Source organism: Prionailurus bengalensis, chromosome E1, assembly GCF_016509475.1.
Source record: "Prionailurus bengalensis isolate Pbe53 chromosome E1, Fcat_Pben_1.1_paternal_pri, whole genome shotgun sequence".
NCBI lineage: Eukaryota > Metazoa > Chordata > Mammalia > Carnivora > Felidae > Prionailurus > Prionailurus bengalensis.
In genome coordinates this window covers 46002367-46020561 of record NC_057347.1, presented here as the reverse complement: position 1 = coordinate 46020561, position 18195 = coordinate 46002367, and the positions used below count along the sequence as shown (strand labels likewise).

The following is an 18195-nucleotide window of genomic DNA, read 5'->3' as shown; positions in this document are numbered from 1 at the left end:
ATGAAGTGAAAGCAAAAATACAAGACTGTGTATGGGGCACCTGGGTGGGTCAGTCGGTTAAGTGTTCGACTTAACTTCAGCTCAGGTTATGATCTCATTGTTCATGGGATCTGTGCTGACAGCATGGAGCCTGCTTGGGATTCTCTCTCTCTGCCTCTCCCCCACTTGCGCCCCCTCCCTCAAAATAAATTAATAAACTTAAGAAAGATACAAGACTGTGCAAAGTCCCCTGTGGGTGAGACATATAAGAAGGGGTCATGGGGCGCCTGGGTGGCTCAGTCAATTAAGTGTCTGACTTCAGCTCAGGTCATGATCTCACGGCTTGTGGGTTTGAGCCCCTGCATGTGACTCTGTGCTGACAGCTCAGAGCCTAGAGCCTGCCTCGGATGCTGTGTCTCCCTCTCTCTCTGCCCCTCCCCTGCTCTCTCTCACTCTCTCTCTCAAAAATAAATAAACATTAAAACAATATTTTTTTTTTAAATTTTTTTTTCAACGTTTATTTATTTTTGGGACAGAGAGAGACAGGGCATGAACGGTTAGGGGCAGAGAGAGGGAGACACAGAATCGGAAACAGGCTCCAGGCTCTGAGCCATCAGCCCAGAGCCCGACGCGGGGCTCGAACTCACGGACCGTGAGATCGTGACCTGGCTGAAGTCGGACGCTTAACCGACTGCGCCACCCAGGCGCCCCTAAAACAATATTTTTAAAAGAAGCGGTCTTAAAAAGAGATGAATTGATCACTGAAGGATAGGATTCTGCAGTGGAGGAACTTTGGATGGGGCCAAGCTGTGTGAGAGACAGGGCAGCCCAGGTTGGGGACACAGACTGAACAAAGGCTCAGGTGCAAGAATAGACAAGGCCTGAAATGCTCCAGTGGTCACACTCTCTGGCTGTGGTGGAGGAGCTGGGCAGAGAGAAGTTCCAGCGGCCCAGGCAGATGCAGGTCATACTCACAGGCTGAATGGTGGAGTTCAGGCTGAGCTATTGGGTAGTGGGGAGCTCTTGGTGAGTTTCGAGCAGGAGAGAAATGGGGCAGTGACGTGTGCACAGGCATGTTTTAGGAAGATTCATCCTGTTCCTCCCATCTTTGTTAATGTCAACCAGACTCAGGAAGAACAAATGTCTGATGGTGATGTATCCTCCCAAAGGTATACAGTTGGTTCCTGCACTCACTTTCCGTGTTTCCATCTGGGGACATTTTCTGGCCACAAGTGAGGCAGGCCGGAAGTCATCCCAGAGGCAACCCTGAAGCATCAAGGGAGAGCAGCTGATGGTAAATTCCCCAGCCTGCTGGCTTCCGGGGGACAACTCCAGGGGGGATCGTCCCGAAGTTTTTCAGTAGTCCCTGTGGCTTTATGTCTCAGTTGTCCCAGTGATAATCTGCTCACCAACAAACACACACTTCACTGATTTTTTCCTCTGTCATTTCTCCACTCCCTCACAGTGCTTCCTGGGATCCCCTTCCAAAGAAACTACTTGCTCCCAAATCCTTGTCTCGGGCTCTGCTTTGGAGGGAATCCAAACTATGACACTAACCTCCCACTTTCTCCGTGTCTGCCCCCAGTCTGCTGAAAACTCCTGGAGAAAGCAATTCTGGTAGCTCTATGTTAAAATTTGTGTTCAGTGATGTCAGATGCAGGAATAGACACGGAGGAAAATTCATCTGGGAGTATAACAGCCAATGGATTCAACGGAGGCAAAGCTGGAGGCAGGGAGGCCAGCGGGAGGCCATCACCCTCAGCCCTCTAAAAGAAGCCCAGAGCGGGCTGGAGGTGGCTGTGGAAAACAGTCAGGAATTGGTGATTATTTCAGATACAAGATCGCATGTTAACCACACACGAAACTTGTATTTTGGAAGGCAGGGCCGAGATAAACCCTATCTGGCTTCTGTATTCAAGCAGAGCTCTTCGTCAAAGGAAACGGAAACATTTGCCAGTTGAAGAATGGAAAAACCACACATGCTTATCTGCCAGAGCTATTTTGCTTATAGACGATCTAACATTAGTCCAACAGTGGAGGTGACTTTCCATACTCGCCCTGCCTCCTACCACCTTCTTTGAGGCATCGAACGCTCCACCTACTTCCTCTTCATTTTGTCTCGGCGAGGACTCTTGTTTGTATCTTTGCCTTGTTGCTTTATGACTTTTGGGTTTTGTGTGTGTGTGTGTGTGTCCCACTGAAATATGTACCAAAGTCCTCCCTGTTGCCTTGGTAAATCTGTATCTGGGAATAAACCAAACAGGGAAAAAGGTTTCTACTAAAATGTGTTTGTCACAGTGTTATTTTTAAGAGTCGAAGATTGAACACATCCAGCGTCCTTTAGTAAGGGAATGGCTATATAAATGAAGGTAATTCACTCAAAGGAAGAGTGTGCAGTCATTAGAAAACCATGAAAAATGGGCTCCCTCATCTCCTCCTCCGATGGAAATGGAGAGAAAAGGGAACTTTTAAGAATTTGGGTTGGGTGGGGCTGCCTGGGTGGCTCAGTCCGTTAAGCATCTGACTTCAGCTCAGGTCATAATCTCATGGTTTGTGGGTTCGAGCCCCACACCAGGCTCTGTGCTTTCGGTGCAGAGCCTGCTTGGGATTCTCTCTTCCTCTCTCTGTCCCTCCCCCACTTACACATGCTCGCCCTCTCTGTCTCAAAATAAATAAGCTTAAAAAAAAAAAAAGAATTTGGGTGGAAATTTCAGTGTTTCTTTTTGGTACAGATGAGGAAGTGCTAAGCAGAGGCAGAAAACCCAGCAACAGACACTTTTCTTGGGCCCCCTTTCTAGTGAGGCACTAACTGGAAGGAGCTAGTTATGACTACTGGCTATGTGGGGAGAAGCCTTGAAAATATCACAGGAAAGAAATTCCATTTTTCTGCTTAGAGGCTCTATGCTGTTTGTCCAAATCATGGCTACCCTTGTGAGATGCGTGCGTGTGTGTGGTTTTGTCTGACAGGCCCCTGGTGGCACTTTGGAGACTTATAAATGTGTAGATGGCAGCAGTGGGATGCATTGTGAAGGGAACTTGCTTTCAAGGTCCCAGCTCACAGGAATAGAACTGTGGGGTGGAGTCCAGAGCCCTCCCCTCCTTGACTCCCGGGAACTGGGGTGTCACCAACCACAGGGGAGCACCTGCTGAAGCTCCCAGAAAGTCTCCCCGACTGAAGACTCAGGGAGAGAACTGACTGCTCAGGCAGGGGTGAGGGGTGGGGAGTAGTGGCCAGGACAGGGTATGACAGGGTGGGTTCCTGTGGGTCACGGTGGGATTTTCTTTTTTGTTGTTTTTTTAAAATTTATTTATTTACCTTGAGAGAGAGAGAGAGAGAGCATGGGCAGGGGAGGGGCAGAGAGAAGGAGAATCCCAAGCAGGCTTTGTGACGTCAGCATGGAGCCCGACACGGGGCTCGATCCTCGGACCCTGGGATCATGACCTGAGCCAAAACCAAGAGTCGGATGCTCAACCGACTGAGCCACCCAAGTGCCCCAGAGTGGGATTTTTCTGAAAGGTGCTTCTAAGAATTCTTTTGTCTGTGGGCACCTGATACTCAGCCTAAACCAGCCTAAGGAAAAGGGACGCTTTTGGGCCCATGTGATGGGGCAGACAGTGACATAGCTGCTCTGTAGTTTCACTGACCCAGGGGTCAAGCAGTGTCTTCAGGCCCCTCTCTCATCCTCCCCCCGCCCCCGCATCGTGTGTGGTGTTCTCGTTGGCTCGTCCTACAGATAGGCCCTTCCGCTAGGTGGGAAATACTCCTCAGGCACCTTCTGACTTGTTACCTCAGTTACCCTAGACAAACTCAGAGAATCCTGAGGAGAGAGAGTTCATCTCTCTTTTGTATCAATACATATAACTCCCCAGGAAGGACTACGATTGGCCACACTTGCGCCACATATCCAGCTTTTGGACCGGCCACTGTGGCCAAGAGGATGGCCCAGATCTGGGTGACATGGCCATTTCCGTGGCCGGGGCGGGGTCATCGTCCTGAGATCAGCGGCCACCCCAGAATGACCTATTTGGAGTAGGGGAGGAGGAATACTGTTATCAAGAGAGGGAGGCATTCATTCCCCTTGGGCTGTGGGGAAAAGTCACATTTCACATACAACTTTGGTTTTCCAATCAGCCTTATTCCTAGTCCAAATGACACCTTGTGCAAGTCAGAAAAATTAGCCTTGTCCTCTGGACAGTTTGCTACCATCTGCTAGACAATTATCATCTAAAATACATGAATCTATAAAGATTGCAAACGTGATTGGTGCCCAGAATTGTACAGTAGACAACCCGTACAACTGAATGCAGCAGCCCTCCCCCTCATATATTACAATTCCCTTCAATTACTTCAATCCCTCATTAAAGTCGCTCTTACCCCCACAGAGCTCTTGGCAGGGCCCAGGCAGAGACCAAAAGGGAGGAGCCATATATGGGAATGACAGCTGCCTGCCCACCACCTCTCCTCAGTGCCCACGGACAGGGAGGACTGTGCTACCAAGGGGACAGTAGCCAGCAGCAAAGCAAACTGGAGCCATAGCAGGGCCCTGAGTGATGTCAGGGACCCCAAGGAACAGTTCTGGGGAGACAACTTGGCAAGGATGAGACAAAACGTTTGCTTTTCCTCTGAGCGCTAGGAGAAGAAGATCCTTGCAAAGAAAAGGCAGGGGTGACCAGACACCTGGATTACGTTAGCAACAAAACTACAGGGCAAATGTGTGTCAGGAAAGGTGAGCGAGCAGAGCAGGATAAGAACCATGCACAGAGAACACCAACGCTCACACCTGTGGGTTTGGAAGACGAACCTCTGAGGGTGTGAAGTGACTCACCTGGGGCGAGATGCGGAAGTCCGGGCATAGCAGGAACTTTGCAAGCCTCAGCCAGGCCTCGCCTTCAGGGAGGGGCTCCACGAGGCTGTGTCCACAGAGGGTCTCTGGGAGGAGAGAGGCCACCCAACCTCCAGGACTGAGGGGGACCACTCCTCAGGCCTCCCTGCGCCCCTCACAAAGGCCACACTCTGTCCTGGGCTCGGCGCAACTGGAGAGCTGGCTGCCAGAAAAGATGCTTCAGGGATGGTTGTGGGAGAGTGGGTGCGGGGAGCTTTGGGGTTCTCTTGTCCGCCTGGGGCAGGCGCTTGAGCTGTGAGACGGGTCATTTCACAACAGCTCCACTAGGGGTCACCACAGACCCAGAAAGGAGGTGGGAGGGGGGCTGAACCAATCTCAACCTGCCCCCCCACCCTCTGTCCCCTCCCCATGTTCTGAGGGACAGATGTCTAGCCAGTGGGATGGCGGGGGTGGGGGGTGGGTAGTGGCAGTGGAGAAATGACCCTTGAGACTGCTGTGTTGTCCAGCTAAGAGCTGTGTGTGTGTGTGTGTGTGTGTGTATGTGTGTGTGTGTTTGGAGGTATGTGTGTGTGAGGGATGTGAGGGATGTGTGTATGTGTGCTGTGTTTCGGTGTGTGTATATTTGGGTGTGGGGGGACGTGGATGTACAGATAGGCAGGCACTTGATGAAAGTCTCACGATCACAGGTGCACACGGGAGGCCCTGGGTATGCGTGAACAGGAGTGTGGACGTAGACAACAGTACGGATGTAAGTAACATGCGTGGAAATGCGTGAGTGCATGAGCGTGACCGTGGGTATGGGTGTGTGCACACACAGACGGACACTTGATAAAAGTTCACGCCCAGGGTATGCGACGTTTGTGTTCACCCGGCTGTAAGTGTACAAGTACACGCACGAGCCTGGTGTGAGTGTGGGAGTGTGTCTGCGTGAGCAGTAAGCCCGTTCGGGAACAGGTGTAACACGCAGTGCAAGTGTTTGTGTGCATGTGTGGAGGGTGATTTACACATATGGCTGAGCGTGTGTGAGTGTGGCATTTGCGTGGGGAGGGGGCACACCCACAGTGCGTACCGGAGCAAGTGTGTGTGTGCCCCCCGGGCTCCTGGCAGTGAGTGTGAAAGGAGACTGGCACAGAGAACGAGCCCTGTAAGCTCGTCAAGGGTGGGAAAGGACCTGCGTGAGCGGGCTCATACGCGTGCCCCGCTGCGTGTGCGCGCTCATACGCGTGCCCCGCTGCGTGTGCGCGTGTGCGTGTGCACACGTGTGAGCGGGAGAGTGTGCGGCCGGCCCAGGCTGAGCCTGAGCACACCCGGTGAGGGAAGCGCGGCCCAGGCTCCCACCTGAAGATTGGCCCAGTCCTCAGGTTTCACTCATGACCCTGTGACATCAGCGGCAGCAGCTGTCCCCGCCGCCCGGCCCCCCGGCCAAGTCCCCCAGAGTCCCAGCCCCAGCCGGAGGTGGGCACGGCACTCCAGGCTCGGCTGCAAGCGCTCCGCTCCTGTCCGGCAGTGAGTACCGCACCCCGCCCCGGCCGGCACCCCAAGGGCAGGCCACCCCCAGGAACGGGGCACCCTGGCCCTGTGCCCGGCTGGCTTTAAGGAAGTCACCACTTCGCTCCGGGCACCGCTGTCCTCCTGCCCACACCGGGCCGTGCTCTGCCCCGGCCTGTGCCTTGACCCTCTGTCCCCAAACTTGCCTCTCGTGGCCCCGTCCTCTGCCCTCTGTGCCCCTGGCTGGCTGTCTTTGCTCTGAGCAAGGGTCCTTGCCCTGGTCACAAATGGCCCAGTGGCGAAGGCTCGGCTCCAGACGAGCACAGGGTGACCCCGGCTGAGTTTCTTCAGGAGGGGAGAGCAGAGGAGCCAAAACAGCCTGTTCACAGTGGCGGCTCAGCCGGTTCACAGTGGCTTGGAAGGCAGGGCTGTGGGGGGAGGAGAGCGGCGGGAGGCCGGGTGGGGGGTGGTGGCGGCTCCTTTGCTCTGCTGAAACAGGAATCTTCGAGATGCCAGCAGAGGACGCGTCTCGGGCTGTACCGCCCAGGCTCTGCCCACCGCCCTGGCCTCTCCCGGCCGGCCCGTGGCGCGCCAGGCTCCCTCCCTAGACGAGTGAGGAAGGCAGAAAGCCTGGCGCCAGGGGAAGAAGATGGGGCCACGGCACTGAGGGGATTCTGGGGGATTCGGGAGGGGACTCGGGGGCCACAAGGCCGGTGCCAGGGCAGAACACAGCCCCCCTCCCTCTCCCTGCTGGTAGAGCCAGGAACTGGGGGCACAGGGAGGAGGGTGGGTAGTGGCTAGTGGAAGAGGCGGGAAGGTCTGAGCAGAGGTGGGAGAAGGGGTTTTGGAGGAGTGTGGTGTTGCTTATCAGAGGGGGGCATTTGTTCAAAAGATTGGGAGGTCCCTGTCCAGAGGGCCTGGGGTGGGGGGTGGAGGCTGCTTGAGGCTTTCCAAGAAGGCACTGGTGTGGCACAGAAGGCCTGAGCCCCTTCCCACTCCACCCAGTTAAGTACTGTGTCTCGCTGCCCCTCCCCCTGCTTGGGCACAGGGCCAGGTCCTGGTGAGGCCTCATGATGCCCCAGGGTGGGGAGGTGACCCTCCAGGTGGATACTAAACATGTCCCCCTCCCACCCATAACACTGGCAGCGGGGGGCCTGCACAGAAATAAATCATCCCAGAGCCTGGGAAGGTTAGAGCCCACAGGAGCCTTGAAGGCTGTTTAATGTAGCCTGTCTGGATGAATCAGCTTGAGGACAGTTAGCTAGAGACAAGTTTGGGGTCTGTCTGGTTAGTCTGGAGAGGGGAAGGGGCTGACAGAGAGGTGGGGAAGAGCCAGTGGTGGGCATTGTTGTCCCTCATCTATGACCAAGGCCACGACTGCCCCCAGGGCCCTGAGCTGAGCTAAGGAGACCCCTAGTGGTGGCAATGACCAGACCCAGGTGGGGCAGGGCTGGGTTCGGGGGTAGAGAAACACTGGTTCTCCCAGGACCCTCCAGATTCTTCTGGGGTCATCCCCAGTCCCCTGCCCCTGACCGGCAGCCTTACTCCATATGGCCGTGTTGTGGACAGTTGTGGTTATCACACTAGTATTTGGAGCCACATCACCTTGTGTGGGCGATGCAGGGACCCAGACATAAAACACAATGGCACATTTCCATCTGCATCCCGGGCTTCTCTCAGGGGATCGGCTGGGATTTTTAGTGTGATTTTGGGAAGATAATTCCCAGGTGGCCCTGTCCTAGCCCGGCTCTGCTTGTCATATCTGGTTGGGAATCTGCCTGGAGTGGGGGCTCAGGACTCAGGGTCACCTTCCTAGCCATAGGCTGGTCTGAGTGTCAAGGGTTGCCTAGCAGGCTTCCCTCACCAGGTTCTCTGGGCCCCAACCCCAGGCCCAGGCCAAGGGGAAGCCCCGAGTTCGATGTTGAAGGCACAAAACTCCTGGTCGGATGATGGGGGTGGTCCTGACAAAGTCCCTGCCTCCGGAGGCAACTCTGGCCACCAGAATAGAGAAAAGTGTAGATATTGGCGGGGAGGGGAGGGGGTGGCCCAGCTGGGGGTGGAGTTCAGAGAAGTCTCCCGGGGCCAGGCATAGCCAGAGAGAAGGGATTGGACTTCACAGAGAGGAGTAGAAAGGCTCTCTCCAGGTGACAGGAAAGAGATGCACTGAGTAGAAATGAAAAATCTGAGGCCTGAGGTCCCCCGAGAGCAGGTAGGGAGAAGCGAGGGGATGGAGCAGGTGGATGTCAACAACCAGGGTACAGGTCATACAAACCTTCAGTTCCTTGACTCCTCTTGCAGGGAAGGTTCAGGCTCAGAGGGTCGTCACTCAGCCGAGGCACACAGCTAGCGAGTGGCACCGATGCTGGGGCAGGGCTGGAGGTGGGGGGCAGAGCTGGCCCCTGAGACTGGGGGGGGGGGAAGCGGGGGCAGGGGGGTTTCCAGTGGGCAGCCCTCGGGCTGGGGCAGGTGCCGGGCCTCCTGCAGGGGCCCCCAGCTCTGCAGTGGCAGAGAGAGACAGGCCATGGCCCCTAGTGGCTCCTGCAGGGGGTGTTTATGGGGCTGGGGGAATCCCAATTCCTTCCACCTCCACCACCCCTGCCCCAGGCCTTTCATGTGCTCTGGCCCCCATTCTGCCTCATCAGCAACAGCTATTTTTATTCCCTGCAGTTTTCAGTCAACAGCCATGATGGGGGGGGAATGGGGCAGAAGGAGGAGCAGGAGGGGCTTGAGGAGCGGAGGGGGAGGGGGGGACAGAGAAGCCTCCGGACCCCTGGAAGGGCAGGCCGCCCCTTCCCCCCCGGTCTTGCTGCCCTCTGCCAGGAGCCCTAGCATGAACAGAAGGTGCAAATCCACAATGGTCACCAGACACCACTCCGTTTTTTAACTGGTTTGTGAAACCAGGTGCCCCTGCCCCCCTCCCCATCCCCACCAGGTAGGTGCTAGAAGGTCATGGTCCAGTTTAGACTTGGGTGGTGACATAGCTCAGTGCTTAAGAGCCATGGGCTCTTTCGAGAGCCCCAGGAGCCGGGTTTCCAGTCTGCGGCCTAAGTAACCTCTGGCAAGTTACTTACTTTCTCCGTGCCTCAGTTTCCTCATCTGTCCAATGGAGTGATAATAGTAGGACCGTGGTGAGGATTAAATGAGCTCATGAATGTGAGGTGCCCAGAACAATGCTTGGCAAGTAGTCAGGTCTCCGTAAGTGTTAACTAGTAGTTAATTATCACAGCTGTTACCAGGCTGTGACTCTGAAATCAACGTGGCCTCTTGGGGGTGGGGGTGGGGGTGGGGGTGGGGGGGTTAACAAAAGGAGGGGAGGAGCCACAAAAGGTGGAGAAGGCGGGTCTGCCTGGCAGGAAGCGGGACGACCCTGTCCAGCTCTGGGCACATAGTTGGGAGGGGTTATATATATATTTTTTCCTATCTGGTCTCCCTCAGGTGAGGGAGACCCTTTTATAAAATGGACGGCAGACCCCCTTCCAAGAGGGTCTGCGGTTGATAGATGTTTGCCGTGAGGACTGTGAAACCAAAAGCAAAACAGAGTCCCTTTGCCTTATATTTTAGTAAGATCTGCTTGTGACTCTGGCCTTTTGGGAAGCCTGTAAGTTCTAGATTGGCCCAGTTTGGGAGAAAGAACTTTTATCAGGGTAGCTGGTGGGAAAACAGCCCTGGAGCAGTTTCTGGGGGAAAGCAAAGTTCTCGGAGGTAGTGACAGGGCCACGCTGGCTGAAGGGGCAGGAACAGTCCACCAGCCTTTCTTGTGGGTTTCCAGTTAGAGGCCAAGCTTCACAGGCAGCAAGCAAGGGGGCCACTCTTCCTGATGCTGGTGACCTTGATCCCCAGCCCCCAGGGCCTGGCAGGGCCCCCAGGGCCTGGCAGGGATGTGGGGACCTAGCGGGGAGGGCTCAAAGCTCACTGTAAGTGGATGGTGGGGGGTTGACGGAGGAAACGGGGAGTCAGGTGGGCTCTGATCAAGTTTTTTTTTTTTTTAATGTTTATTTTTGAGAGAGAGAGAGACAGACAGACAGAGCGCGAGTGGGAAAGGGGCAGAGAGAGAAGGAGACACAGAATCTGAAACAGGCTCCAGGCTCTGAGCTGTCAGCACAGAGCCGGACACGGAGCTTGAACCCATGAACCGTGAGATCATGACCTGAGCCAAAGTCAGATGCTTAACTGACTGAGGCAGCAAGCCAGGCGCCCCTGGCTCTGATCAGTTTTGAACAATCCTCTTGTTAGTGTCTCAGTGGACCCACAGAAGGAAAAAGCCTGTCAGCCACGGTCTGGGAAGGGTGAGGGTGTGGGGCAGAGAAGAGAATAGAGACAGGCATCTCCCGGGGTAGACTGTAGGTGGGAATAGGCAGGGCAGGGGAGACAGGCGTGTGTGCAGGGGGTAGATCTGCCCAAAGGTGGGTGAGGTGGGCCCAGATGTTCACAGGAGAGGGTGTGCACGCACAGGTTTTAAGGGTGGCATCCATAGAGCACTGGTGGTCATGCGTGCAGCTCCTTGGGAAAAGCCGAGCTAGCAGAGGGCAGGAAGCCCCAGGCCTGGCTGGAACTAATCAGCCTCCCCACCCTTTGGAGCAGCTGGGAAATGACTCATGGAAGCAATGCGTGTGTGTGTGTGTGTGTGTGTGTGTGTGTACAACTGGGCTGCAGAGGGAGTTAGGGGGTATATGAGGGTCGACTGGTGCAAAAGAAACCCATACCTCGAGGAAGCCTCTTTACCAAGCTGTTGACCTGTTGTCCCCATTCCCACAATTCTTGACACGAGGCCCCAGGAGACCTGAGTCTAGCCCTGCCAGGTGCCCACCCCAGCTGGTACATTTTAGGGGCTTGGCCCAAAAATGGACCCCAGTCTGCCCTTTGAAGAGGACAGACAGGTGAGGGTCAGGCCAGCCCAGTTCCCCAAGGTAGTAGCCGGCACATGGATTTATGTCAGAGAGCGGCATTCAAATTCTGCCTCTGTCTTTGTTGGCTGGGACATTGCTGGACACTCAGGAAGCACCCAGTGAACATACCCATGACTGCTTTCCCTCAAGAAATAATTCTGAAGCCTCCACCTCATGGGCCTATGCAGGTCAGGATGCCGGGTGAGGCTACTGAGATTTGGGAGCCAGAGGAACCAACCTCCTTCATTCCTAACAGACTCTTCCTCAAGCTGACTGAGGTTGGAATTCTACATCTTAAGATGAATTCCTTTGATTTAAGGCTCAGTCTTGCGAGGGTAAACCCACTCTTGGGCCTTTGCTTCTAGGAGAAAAGGCGTCTAGGGCCGCCGAAAGATGAGCTGGGAGGGGTTAGAAGGAAGGGGGCACAGCTCTCACAAAACCCAAACGCAGTCCATTTGAGGACCTATTTCTCATTTGTGGATTTTTACTTCATCTGGCCCCAAGCCGACCAGAAACACCCTGGGGGAAGGAAAAGAGTCAGGTTTGAGAGGAGGAGGAGGCAGTTTGGGGAAAACTAACCGATGTTTTTTGAGAGCTATTGGGGACGGGCAGGGAATGGATCTAATTGTGGGGGTGGGGGAGGGGCTGCTGACATATCCTGAACAACAAAATAACCTTGGCATATAGTAAGTACAAAATAAATGTGGCCACCCCTCTCTTTCTTACCCCTCGCGCAGGACACATAATTAGGTTGGTAGAATCGGGTGCCTAAAGAACGAGGAGGCATGTGTTGATCCAGTGAGCCCCACATGGAAAGCGCAATCAACATTAGCCCACCCCTTGCCTAGAAACACCCCTCATGTGACCCTGATTGTTTCCGGAACTCTCGGGGCTCCTGAGTGTCCGGAGGTTTCCGCTCCCGGCTCTAGGCCTCCCTCCAAGACCTCTTGGAGCAGATTTCCTCTGCAGAGTGTTAGATCAGGAGGGGAGGGCACCCGGGGTGACTTCCTCCAGGCCCCCGGCCTGCCAGCGCCTCAGCCCCAAGTGCTGGCAGAGAAAAAACACAGTTACCCCTTTCCCATCCCCCCTTCCCCCAGACTGCCCCAGCTGAGAAAAAGCTGTGACTTGAGATTTATAACTAGGGAGCATGGGGCTCTATTTTGTGTTCTTGGAGCTGGGCCACAACAGGAATGCAGGAATTTGGGAAGGAGTCCACCCAGATGCCCGGTGCTGTCTTTGGCCAGGATAGAAAAAGTTTGATCTCTTTCAATCTCCCAGAAAGGTGTGAGTCTGAGCCCCCACTGCAGGTGAAGCTAAGGAGGGGTCTCCGCTGGCCACATGCAGCTCTAAAGTCGTCTTGCTTCCAATCCAGAGAAACAAAACAGCCTAACCCCGGAATGCAGCTTTGCAGCAGATGAAAGGCATGGTTGGTTGGCAAGAGGCATGGTGACTGGGGCCCAAGGAAGGCCAGCAAGCCACCTGCCATCTCTGCATCCACAGGGATGCACCCTAGAGAGAACAGGGAAGGCTGTGAGGGGCAGGTCACATCTGTTCTCAGGCCGGTATGGAGAGCTTCTCACAGTGGTTTTCACATCTCAGGGTGGTACAGCATGGCTGATACTTATCGGAGGATTCCAGGCCAATACAGTGCAATTTGGCGGGTTTCTGGATGTTTGAAAGAGCCTCTTTGAAAGCATAGGTATCCTAGGAGAGAAGGTTCTAGAAGCATATGGTGGGGGCGGGGGGGATGGTGGTGATGGTGTCTATCCTGAGCTGTGTTTGGCCAATAATTTGGGACAGTCAGGATCATAGATACATAGCTGTGAGAGTGTTGAACTGAGAGGAAAAAAATCAAGATCTGATAGGCTTTCACAAAAGACTAGAGGTGAAGAGGTATAATGAGCAAGGGCAACTTGTAGGATGTAAAGTCCTATACTTTGATTTATTTTAACCTTGCATCCTGAAACCTATATTAGTTTGTTTGTTTTTTTCAGTTCTTTTGGATTGTATACATAGACAATCATGTCATCTGTGAACAAACACAGTTTTATTTCTTCACTTCCAATCAGCATACCTTTTATTACCTTTTCTTGTCTTATTGCATTAGCTAGGACTTCCAATATATTTTGGAAAGGCGTGGTGAGAGGCAACATCTTTGCCTTGTTCCTGATCTTTATGGAAATCTTCTAGTTTCTCATCATTAAGTACTAGGTTAGCTGTAGGGTTTTTTTTTTTTTAATGTTTATTTTTTGAGAGAGGCAGAGAGAGCACAAGCAGGGGAGGGGCAGAGAGAGAGGGAGACACAGAATCTGAAGCAGGCTCCAGGCTCTGTGCTGTCAGTACAGAGCCCAACGTGGGGCTCCAACTGACAAACTGTGAGATCATAACCTGAGCTGAAGTCAGACGCTTAACTGACTGAGCCACCCAGGTGCCCCCAGCGGCAGGGTTTTTTGTAAATGTTCTTTATCAGGTTGAGGAAACTCTCCACTATTGCTGAGTTGTTCCTGTTTTTTTGTTTTGTTTTGTTTTGTGTTCTTTTAAATCATGAATGGGTGTTGGATTTTGTCAAATTCTTTTCCTGCATCTCTTTATATGATTATGTGGTTTTTCTCCTTTAACCTATTGATATAATAGATTACATTAACTGCTTTCTTTTTCTTTTTTAAATGTTTATTTTTGAGAGGTGGGGAGGACAGAGGATCTGAAGCTGGCTCTGCGCTGACATCAGTGAGCCTGATGTGGGGCTCAAACTCACGAACTGCGAGATCATGACCTGAACCAAAGTCAGACGCTCAGCTGACCGGGGCACCCAGGTGCCCCAACTGATTTTCTAATGTTGAACGTGCTTGCACACTTGGGATAAATCCCACTTGGTTGTAGTGTATACTTCTTTTCATACACTGTTGGATTTGACTTGCTAATATTTTGTTTGGGGTCCACCTGGATTTAAAAGAGAAAAATCAATTGCACAACTTATAGGATGGGGGAAGATCTAATCTGACTACCGTTCATGAGGAGAAGATCAGGAGTGATTGTAAATGCCACCTTATGAGGAGGTGGCTAAAGAATGCCATCTTGGGATGAATGAATACAAAGGGTGTCTAGGCTGGGGAGAAAAGGCCTCTCTCTCTGTGGTCAGACTATATCTGGAATTGAGTGTTCCAATCTGGCAGCCCCACAGAGAAAGACAATGCTGGGCTGGACCTGCTCCAGAGAAGGGCTGCCTCACCCTCTAGCGTCCTTACTCTCGGCTCCCTGCCTATGGACAGCTGGCCCCAGCCTGGCTCCCTGACTCCTCACCCTTCTTTCCCCACCCTCACCCCTGTCTGCTCACCATCTCCAGGCCCCCAAGATGGCCTGACTTTACTCACCACTTCCGCCCAAACTTCCGTTTCAGTGCAGGTTCCGTTGGGGCTTCTCACTTGCTAAACGGGCTCTAGCCCTGGCACTCAGGGAGCTGGGTTTTATTCTTGGCATGGCCTCTCATTTATCACTCTCTAAAATTATCTTATTTGCTTCCCTATTTATTATCTGCCTCCTCCCTCTGGAATGCAAGCTCAATGAGGACAGGGAGTTTGCCATTGTTACATTCTGGCTCCTAGTGCGAGCCCAGCACAGAGCAGATGCTCAAGAAATGTTTGTTGAATGAATAAATGCATGATCTAGGGTGGGGGTGGGGGGTTGCTGCTCCTCTCTGGGCCTCAGGTTCTCCATCTGTAAAATGAGGAAGCTGGACTCCTTGATCTCTTGGGTCCTTGCACCAAGGTTCTTAAATTCCGTGGGAAGAGGTTTCGTAGAGCCCCCTGCAGGCCCTCAGCTGCCACATCTCGGGAACAGACTGGGGTGGAGACCAGAGTCTTAATCTCTGGCTGGTGGAAGGAAGATTTAAGCTGTCACGTTGGCCCCGTTTACTCCAGGTTGTAGCTGGAAGAGCCACGTGGAGATGGGCCAGCATGACACCCAACCCATGCTATGGGGCATTGTTGTGATTGTCCCTGCCAGGAAGCCATCGTGCACACATCCCAGGAAACCTTTCATTCCTCCACCGGTGTCCACTGCAAATAGCACAGCTTGTCCTGTCTACTCTAGACATATTGAAAGGCTGGACACACTGCCCCATGTGAGGGGCTCTCCAGGGTTGCAGGGTGAAGTCCAGACGCCCAGGCCTGCTATAGCCAGCCAGCTGCCCAACCCACCTTCCCCCAATCCCTGAATAGATTCTGTGCCCCACAAAGACTGACACAAATGCATCTCCCTATGTCCTGCTTCTGTCTTTGTTCTGGCTGCTCCCTCTCCCTGGAGTACTATTCCCCTCCATTCCTCTGTGTTTATAACTTAAGCATCCTTTGAGGCCCAACTGAAAAGCCACATCTTTCCTTCTCTGACCTGGAAGTAGCCATTCATTCACCTGAACTTCCATAGCACGACAACCTCCCCTGTTTAGAGTAAGCATTGATTTCTCATGTCATAGTTATATGTCCCCATGTACCCTTTCCCCTAACTACCAGCTCTCAGAAAGCAAGATGCCCAACTGGTGCATCTTCAAGTCCTGTTCGGGGCTAGCTTAGCTTCTGGCTTATTAACAGGATGGATGGATGGATAAATAAGTGAACAAATGGATGAAACAATGAAACATATTGGAATCCATTTTAACCATGGAAAGGTCTGCATCCAAGTTTTCATCTGCTCATTCTTTCAGCAAACATGTACTGAGTGCCTACTCTGTGCCCAATCCTGGGCATGGTGACCTAGACAGACAGTTCCTGTCCTCTTGGCATTTCAGTCTAGACAAATAAATTAGGCAAGTTACTTGTTTAAGTAATTACCAATTATGACATATGATGTCAAGGAAAATACAGAGGACTGTGATAGAGAGTAGAGAAGGAGAAAGCCACTTGGAGAAGAGACATTTGAGCCTAGACTGGGGTGGGGGTGGGGGGGGGATAAGATGGAAGAGCCATGTGAAGAGGGAGGGGAGCACAGGGCCAGGTAAAAGCCAAAGGCAAGCATAAGCCCAGTGGTCCAGGAGCTGGAAGGAGGCCAGTGGAACTGGGGCAGAGGGAGCAGGGAGGAATCAGGAGACAGGGTGGAGAGGGAAACAGGGGCTGGATCCCCAGGGCCTTGTAGGCCACCATAAGACATTTAGGTCTTGTTCTAAGCACAACAGGAAGTTGCTGGAGAAATTTAAGCAGGAGAAACAACATGATTAGTTTCTTATTCTTAAAAGATCACTAACTGCTCTATGGAGCAGGTTTGCAGGGGGGCAGGGCAAAAGCAGTTATCAGGAAACAGGTTATTGTGAGAGCTTATTGTGATATGGTCCAAGGGGAAAAGGTGGAGGACGTGTATATTCTGGAGATGGTATTAATGGAACCTTGGATGGGCTGGACGTAGAAGGCGAGGAAAAAAAGAGCATTCAAAGAGGCACCCTGATATTTGGAGGAACCAGATGGATGGATAGATGTTTTCTGGGTTGGGGAAGCCTGTGGGTTGGAACAGTTGAGGAAGGCAAATGTTTCATTCCAGATATCATAGGTTGGGATGCCTGTTAGCTATCCACTCAAGAGTGGTTCAGTAGGCAGTTGGATATATCAGTCTGGAGTTCAAAGGAGATGTTACGATATTCCTGTGACACAATTTACAGTCCTAAGAATGATGCCATCCAGACCCAGACTGGGCCCTGAGAAGCTTTAGAGATTGAAGAGAGGAAGAGGAACAAGCAAAGAAATTGAGAAGGAGCAGCCAGAGAGGTAGGAGGGAAGCCGTGGCTATGCTCTCATGGAGGCTGAGCGAGTAGAGCCTTTCCAGAAGGGGGCTGCAGCCAACTGGGTTGAATGCTTCTGAGAGGTTGAGGGAGGTGAAGACAGAAAAGTGTTCAGCAGACTTGGCAGCAGAGAGGGTGCTAGTGACTTGACAAAAGCCATTTCAGTTGAGTGGGGGAAATGGAAGCCAGGTTGGAATGGGTTAGAGAGCAAACAAAAGGTAAGGAAGTAAAGACAGCTGGTGTAGACACTTTCTAAGAAGCTTCTCCATGAAAGGAAATAGAAAAATAGGGCAACGGATGAAGGGGCATGAGACCGGGAGAGCTTTTGTCACCACTGCCATTATTTTCAAGATGGGAGATCCTGGTCATAGCCAGGAGGAGGTTCACAGTGGTAGAGAGAAGATAGCTAGAGAATGAGGTCCTTGGGAAGGCAAGAGGGGTCGGGGCTGAGCCCATGTGGAAGGCCCCGCCTTTGGTGATTCTTCTTCCAGTTTTGCGGGATGGTGAAGGCAAGGGGCGGGGCATGAAGATGGTTTTGTTGGTTAGATAGGGTGCGATGCTATGTTCTCATCGAAGACTGAGGCAAAGTCACCAGCTGAGAGCATCACGGGGAGGCGGGTGGTGGATTAGAGGAAAGAAGAGAAGGCATGGAATAGTTTTCTCAAAAAGTGGAAAAGCAAGGGGCGCCTGGGTGGCCCAGTCGGGTAAGCGGCCAACTTCAGCTCAGGTCACGATTTCACAGCTCATGAGTTCGAGTCCTGTGTCAGGCTCTGTGCTGATAGCTCAGAGCCTGGAGCCTGCTCCAGATTCCGTGTCTCCCTCTTTTTTACCCCTCCCCACTCACTGTCTCTCTCAAAAATAAACATTAAAAAAATTTTTTTTCACTATTACTTATGTGGGCTTTTCTTTTTTTCTTTTTTTTTTTCAATATATGAAATGTATTGTTAAATTGGTTTCCATACAACACGCAGTGCTCATCCCAAAAGGTGCCCTCCTCAATACCCATCACCCACCCTCAAAAAATTTTTTTTAAGTGGAAAAGTGAGGTGAGACCATCAGAGAAACCTGCACTCCCCAGGGCAGAAGTGAGGATAAAGGTAGAGTTTGTAACCACAAAGTCACCTGTGAACCCAGCCAGGCCTGGTCTTTGCTCTGGCAACGTCCGGCTGCCCAGGGCCTGATTCAGAAACACAGCTGGGAGAGGGGGGCTGGGGTTTCCCCAGGTGAGTGGAAT

General features: G+C 52.6%; 1 protein-coding gene and 1 long non-coding RNA gene across 2 annotated transcripts in view; both read left to right on the top strand.

The window, feature by feature from the left end:
- The first annotated feature begins 696 nt into the window (after positions 1-696).
- LOC122485776 lies at positions 697-2263 on the top strand. The gene is made up of 2 exons (XR_006297945.1): positions 697-1273; positions 1565-2263. It is a non-coding gene; the product is annotated as an uncharacterized LOC122485776 (long non-coding RNA).
- Positions 2264-6237: 3974 nt separating this feature from the next.
- SCN4A (sodium voltage-gated channel alpha subunit 4) overlaps positions 6238-18195 on the top strand; it is a 44349-nt gene continuing 32391 nt past the window's right edge. Inside the window, 1 exon segment of the mRNA XM_043584985.1 lies at positions 6238-6329. The gene's annotated coding sequence lies outside the window, so the exon portion shown is untranslated.